We start from the raw sequence: 7,144 nt of genomic DNA on the forward strand, positions 1-7,144 counted from the left end.
AGTCTGGGCCTTTCCAGGGAGCTTTCCTGGAGCCTTCCTCCAGGAAAACAGCACAGGTCTAGCAACCACTGCTGCTCAAACTCGTGGCTGATAGAATCAGCTGCTCCTGGGTACATTTTGTGCCCATCTCACAGGGCTGGGCACAGACTCTCAGCTAGAACAGGTGCCTCAAGCTGCTGGTCACTCACAGCTTGCACTTCTCCTTCCCTACCTCCTTTTCTCTCTCTTTCTGCCAAGCTCCATTAAATGCTTCCACCTGAACACAATTAGCACTGATGGTTTACCTGGAAGTTTTTACTTCCTATATTTAGGGCATTCCCTTACTTTCAGGTTATGCTGGTTTAGCCTTTTTTATTGCAGGTTATTGTTGTGTTTTAACTCTGACATAAGCCTAGCCCATGCCTGGACTGGGGTCCCTCATAGTGACTGTCCTCCCTCCTTCTTAATTTTCTCTGCTCCCTGGCCTGTTCCCCCTTGCCCCTCACTCCCAGTTTTGTAAGCCAGGCTGCTTCCTCTTTCCCCCTCTCCCTGGGATAATTTTTTGAGTATTTTTTCAGCACTTCCCTTTTTCAGACTTGCTGTGCAGCCATAGATGACAGAGGTTCAGCATCTTTAGCAGACACTGAAGTAACACTCTGCTTCCAGCTGCCTGTGTGGCAGCACATTTTAATCTCATCAACAACTGCACAAACTATTTATAATCAACTCTCTGATTACATTCCTGAGGTCAACATCCAAGTTAAAAGACTCAGTGTAGCTGATACAATGTTTGCTGAAATGCTGAAACCCAGAGGTTTCCAGAGCTGCTGGTCAGTAGTTCAAGGCTGCAGTCCGAGGTGCCACCTTCTGACTTCGTGGTCAGGTGTCCCACCTCACTGATGCCCTTCTTGCTTCCCCTGCCCTCCCCCCCTGCATCTCACAGTGGTACCTTTGGGAAAAGCTGATCAAAACATGCCTGTGTTGACATGGCCCAGCAAGTAAAGCCTGCATTCCATACTCCCCAGCAGGGTCATTCCAGCTCTGAGCCCTGAGGGGACACAGCCCTTACAGCACCCAGCTGGTGACACAGATTCCATTGCTTGCCCTGCTACTGTCCCTCCCTGCTGCTCAGGCTGTTGGTCCGTCATCACCACAGAGCCAGGTCACTTTGAGCAGCTAAGGCACCTGTTGTTTTTGAAGTGATTTCACTATGACCCAGAACCCCAGTCTTCTTTTGTGACTCACTGGTCAATGCCAGCCTTTGGGCTTCCCTACAGAAACCTGGAGTCCTGTGGGCCACCAAGCCCTGTGCCCCACTGGTCCTTAGAAGTTGTCTACAAGGGAGCCCCACTAGAGCAGGGTGCTGGTCAGGGGGGCTGATACATCACATGCAGGCATAAAATACAGGAACTAGTAAAAGGGGTGGAAGAATCTGGTTTTTGTTTTGCCTTTGGATGAGGGTTGGTCACCCTGGTGGAGGGAAGGCTCTGGAATAATCTTACTGCAGCCATTTAATACCTGAGGGTTCTAAAAAAGCTGAAGAGGGATTTTTCACATGGGCATGTAGTGACAGGACATGGGAAAATGGCTTCCAATGGAAAGAGATAAATTTAGATTAGATAATAGAAAGAAATTCCCTCCTGCCCAGAGAAATTGTGAATGTGCCATCCCTGGAAGTGTTCTAGGCCAGGTTGGATGGGGCTTTGAGCAATGTAGTCTGGTGGAAGCTGTCCAGGCCTATGGCAGGGGTGTTGAAACTAGATGGTCTCTAAGGTCCCTTCCAATCCAAAATATTCTGTCAGTCTGTGGCTTCACCCAGCAGCATTTCAGCAAGCAGAAGCTACCAAACATAAGGCCGAGCTCCTGTTGTGCTGGTGTAAACTCAATAAAGCTGGATCCTTCTTCTGATGCTTCTCCCATCTTCCGTAGATCTCAGGAGACAATTTTATCACAATAGTGCGTGCATTCTTATATAGAACCCATCCTGGGAAAGAAAAGATTAACCAAGAATTATGGACTCAGCTTTAAATGTCAAGCCTGAAGAGCAGGGAGATAAAGGCCCACTTGGGGTTTTTTATTGGCTTCCTGAGGTCTTAATAACAGGCAGGCTGAATGAAGAAAGCAACACCTGTGGGGTCACCAGTCTTACCAGCAGTCTGGGCAATGGCACCACATGGCAGGTGGGGAAGCCAGTCTCCTGAGTGCATGTCCAGGCTCAGGACCTCCTGCAGCCACAGCAGTTTGTGCAGTTGTTGACTAGCCTCCTGCAGCCCCATCACCTAAAGGTCATCCCTCATCCAGAAAGCTCATAGCCTTAGCTGAGGCAAGGTGGGAGTGTGCTGGGCACGGGGAGCCAGCTGAGGATGAGGAGGCAAAGAAGAGTGAAGGGGCTCAGCAGGAAAAGCACGCTCTGCAGAGAAGGTTACTCCTGCCTTCAACCAGCCTTTCTGCATTGCATCATGCAGGAGAGGTATGGGCTGTGCATTTGAGGAAGTGGCTTTTAGCTGAATGGAATAAAAGGGAACACAAAATGTTCTGTGTTCAGTATCAGAAATAGAAAGAGGAAATGCTTGTGTCTGTTAAGAAGGATCTTGCAAATTTAAATCACCCTGTTAGTGTTTACTATTAATCATGTTTTTATGCTGATGTTGGTAAATTGCACAGTGATGGCTCTTTCCACTACTCTTTGTAAAGGTCTTGTGGTTAAATAAATAGAACCAACATTTTTTAATGATCATGGAGTACTGTGGTTGGTACATCTTTGCATCAGATACTCCCAAACCACTCAGACCATATCACTACTGCTTTATGCATATTCTGGAAAACCTGTTACTGGTCATCCTTCAGAGGTCATGAAACAGATTTGCATGGTACCTTTCCGTATACAATTTGAAACCAGGAGGACCTATTAGATCATCTAGATTGTCTTCTAACATCCCATTCTATGGAATTTCATCAGGTAAGTCCCTGTAAATTCACCATGTTCAACTAGGCAGAAATATTCTGGTCTTTTGCTCACTAGCACAGGCAGAACATCATTGCCGTCCCTTTGACAGTGGGGGCAGCACTGGTGAGCTATTTAACCTGATGTCAAATCTTGCCTGCAAACACTAAGCAAAATCACTTTTGGAAAATGACTGCTGTGCATCTTGTTTTCTTTTGAGACACTTTAATTATGCAACTGCCTTCATGACAGAACATCTTGGTCTCTAGGAAGAAAAGAACATTGCTTCATTTGTTAGGAGAAGACAGGTCCTCATTGTTTTGGTTTGTGATTAAGCAGGAAAATCTGAACTTTGGAATTGGATTTGAAGACATAAAATTAAAATTAAGAGCTTACAAGGTTTTGTTCTCTCTGTTTCCACTAACTGACTGTCATGATGCAGGCAAAGCAAGCTATTGCACCAGTCTTGTTTGAAGACCATCACCACAGATACAGCAGAAACCTGTTTTGGGGGGGTGCTGTGGATTTTTGAATTAAATGTAATAGGACTATCAGTGGTATGACAGGTATCTGCAGGGGGACATGCTCCATAATTGGCAGTATTCTCTGTGTAGGTCTAGGGCAGCAAAGACAACCCTTTTTGCCTCAAAATCAGCCAATACTTGCTTACTGTGATATGCAAAAAGACAGTGTGGCTTTCTTGGGAAGCAGCAATAGGATGTTCTCCCATCCTTCGGGATGCAAGTCCCAGGATGTAACAAACACACCAGCTGACAGCAACCAACCAGTGACAGCTGTGAAAGTGTTGCTTCATTCAGCAGGCTTTGCATTTCATTTTGCATGACTCATTAACGTGGGCTTTGGAGATTATTGTGCTATCTGCAGTGACACCCGGTGGTGATGAAGCAGTAGTTTATCTCTGATCCTGGTCCCTCAGAAAGCTGGAGTTCTGCTGTGACTGTCTTGCTGTCTCAAGAGCAGGAGGAAATACACAGCTGAAAGGTTGTTTTTCCTGATAATGAATACCATTCCTTATAGAACATGAGATGATAAGTCTTAATTTAGCTGTTATTATTCATACTGCTAATACTTCTAATCACTAGATGTGATTTCATATGCATACTGCCTGGCTTTAGCAAAAACTAACTTATATTATAGTTAAAAATATGAATTGCATGTGAATGTACAGTAATGCAATTTAAAATTTAAGGTGAAACCATAGAAACTTCCAAGAGCAATGCATCATGCATAAAAGGAGACCCAGTACATGTTAACAACCATATCATCATAGAAGCAAAGAATGATCTGTGTTGGTAGGGACATTTAAAGGCCATCTAGTCCACCCCTCCTGCAGCAAGTAGGAATACCTTCCACTAGACCAGGTTGCTCAGATCCTATCTAACCTGACCTTCAGCATTTCCAGGGATGGGGCATTTACTGGGCAACCTGTTCCTGTGTTTCACCACTCTCATCATAAAAGAACTCAAATTCAATTTGAATCTACCCTCTTTTAGTTTAAAATCATAATCCCTTGTCCTGTTGCAAGAGGTCCTGCTAAAAACTGTCCCCAGTCCCCTTTAGATACTGACATGCTGCTCTAAGGTCTCCCTGGAGCCGTCTCTTCCCTAGACTGAGCAACCTCAAATTTGTATTTTAAGTAAGTTCTATGTATTTTCTTATGGAGCAGAGTATTAAAAGTGTGGATTTTGTTCTCAAGGAAAGACTGCTTCCATGGGGCTTACCAGCATTAGTGTCTGACTGCCTTTTTTCATTTAACAAACTCATATTTGAAATGGGTACCCTAAGAGACTGTTATAGGAAGAAGGCAGACTGACTGCATTCAAAATAAGGATTTGCTTAGCCTGAAGGGAGCATTTGACCTGCTGTAAACCAGACAGCATGAGTTGCCTCCCCAGTTTCAGCCTGGGTCTTTACTCTCTTCCTCCTTACATTGCTTAACATTAAAAGTATTTATTCAAAAAAGAAATTGGTGCTGGTTTTATTGGTTTGGTTTTTTGTTTTCTTTTACTAGAAAAGAGTAAAAATTGCTAGGTATCTCATATGCCATCTTTTTTAACATCCTAACTAATTTTTGAAAAGTTTGTTGTTCTGCTGGCTTTTCAAGTCAGCAAAATACTAATATCAGACTTCTTAAAAGCCTTCTGGACTTAACTGGACTTAGTAATCCAGATAGTCACAGACCTTCAGGTGAAAACAGTTGTTTGCTTTCCAGCTCAGCTTGGAAAATGCAGCCATGGCTGGCATTAAAGGGCTCCCTTGTGGAAGTGATGAACTGTTCCTATCTGGGTAGTATATTCACTTTCATGGAAGTGTTTGTACCCAGCCTTTCACCTGACTTCGCTTGGCAAGGTGGTGAGCTGGTGAGCTCATGGATAATTAGGAAAATGTGATCCAGAAAGAAGGTTGAATTTGGGTAGGAGGAAGTGAGATAAAAGATTATTACAAACAGATTGTTTAGGAAAGACATGAGAAAAATAGGAGAGACAAGTAAGACATGAGAAAAAAGGATGTTGTCACGTCTCCCTCTGCCTTCTTCAACAGGCTCTGTCTCTACAAGCAAGTCCTACAGACTGGAACACCACCCCTCAGTTAGAAGTATCTAGATGCCTCCTTGGCATTGTGAAGGCATCTACTGACTTGGAGTAAAATGTGGCTCTTGTCCTGAAAGGACTTGATGGGAATACCTCATTTTCTAAGCCCTACCTCTACTAAATGATTGGTGCTTTGAGTATAGAAATTAATCAGCAAATAAAGTCCCCTGCTTTCCAGCTAGTCCTCAGAGAGGCTGGATGGGGCTAGGTTTAATTTCTGATTATAACCAATTCAGCATTGTAAGTCTGGATGTGTTCAGAAATATCTCAGATGCACAATGTGGGCTACACTCTAAGTATGGTCTCATTCATGACCACACATTAACAAATAGTGGTTTACTGGAGCTACAAGCAATCTAACAGATTATTGTTGGACTGTCAGTGATAAATTCACCAGACCTACATAATCTGAGAGTACAGCACTATGCACAAGCGTTTCCAGGCATGCTCTGGTGCAGGTGGAAATCTCACTGGAGATGTCCCTGCTTTAGGGAGGAGACATGAGCAAGCCCATCACCTTGTCTGCATTCTCATGACATTCTCATCCTCTGCTATGGAAGATTTCAAATACTTTCTGGACAAGTGAGACTGTAGTCAAGTATCCTGTTACCATCATCATGAACAGTGGGGTGGTGCAGCCACTTTTATATATGAGAGGGATATGGAGAGAGTTACAGAGAGAGAAACTACAGAGACTGTGGGTCATGCCCAGGGTAGAACATGTAGTATCACTCCCTCTTCCATCTGGCCAGCTGCAGAGCTAAGGTAAGATTAATGAGAAGCCCTGCCCATCACCAGGCCATCATGCTCACTGCAATCCCTCCAGCACCTATCTCACAGCATACCTCAGGAAATCCCTTTACACATATGCCACAGTGTATCTCACGGCTGCAGGCCTCATTCCTCCAACTGGCTACTCACTGTAGCCTAGCTTTGGTTTTGTTTTGCTTTATTTTAAGGACCATTGGAAAAGCTGTACAGTAATTTTCCTTTAAAGGACCAAGACAAATTAAGACAAGAACTTATTAAATCTAAGGGAAGAGCAAACTCTGTGACAGGAGCTTTTCATAGCAAAATAACTAAGAACTCAAGGAACATCCCTGTGCCCCATTACTCTGAAGCAGATTAAGAGAAGTCCTGTCAGTCATTTATAACACATAACCTTGCAAATGCTTGTTGTAATTCACAACCTACAAGAAGAGGCATATTTAATTGTTCAACAGGAGCATGGGCAAGAATCTGCCTAGAAGTGAAATTCCAAGGAGTTAAAATAGACCTACCCTCTCTCACAGAACATTTCTATAACAGAGAGACAGGATTGCTCCTATCCAGCAGGCAGTCATCAAGGAACTCATCTACAATGTTTAAAATTGCCTGCTCTGCATACCTTTTGAACCTGCACTTCCCATGTTTCAGTCACTACTACCTGGCTATACAATGGCATACAATACTTTAAAGTGGGTTCTTTTCAATTTCAGGTGGTAAGGCCAATGGAGGAGAAAAAGGACAATAGTAATTTGAGGAAAGAAGGATAGAATTAAAGTTAAAATTAATCTGCAACAGCTATCAGATCCTAAACAAATAACACACATAGAAAAGCATGACACAA

The sequence above is a fragment of the Pyrgilauda ruficollis genome, unplaced genomic scaffold (assembly GCF_017590135.1).
Source record: "Pyrgilauda ruficollis isolate IOZ18807 unplaced genomic scaffold, ASM1759013v1 scaffold5, whole genome shotgun sequence".
Taxonomy (NCBI): domain Eukaryota; kingdom Metazoa; phylum Chordata; class Aves; order Passeriformes; family Passeridae; genus Pyrgilauda; species Pyrgilauda ruficollis.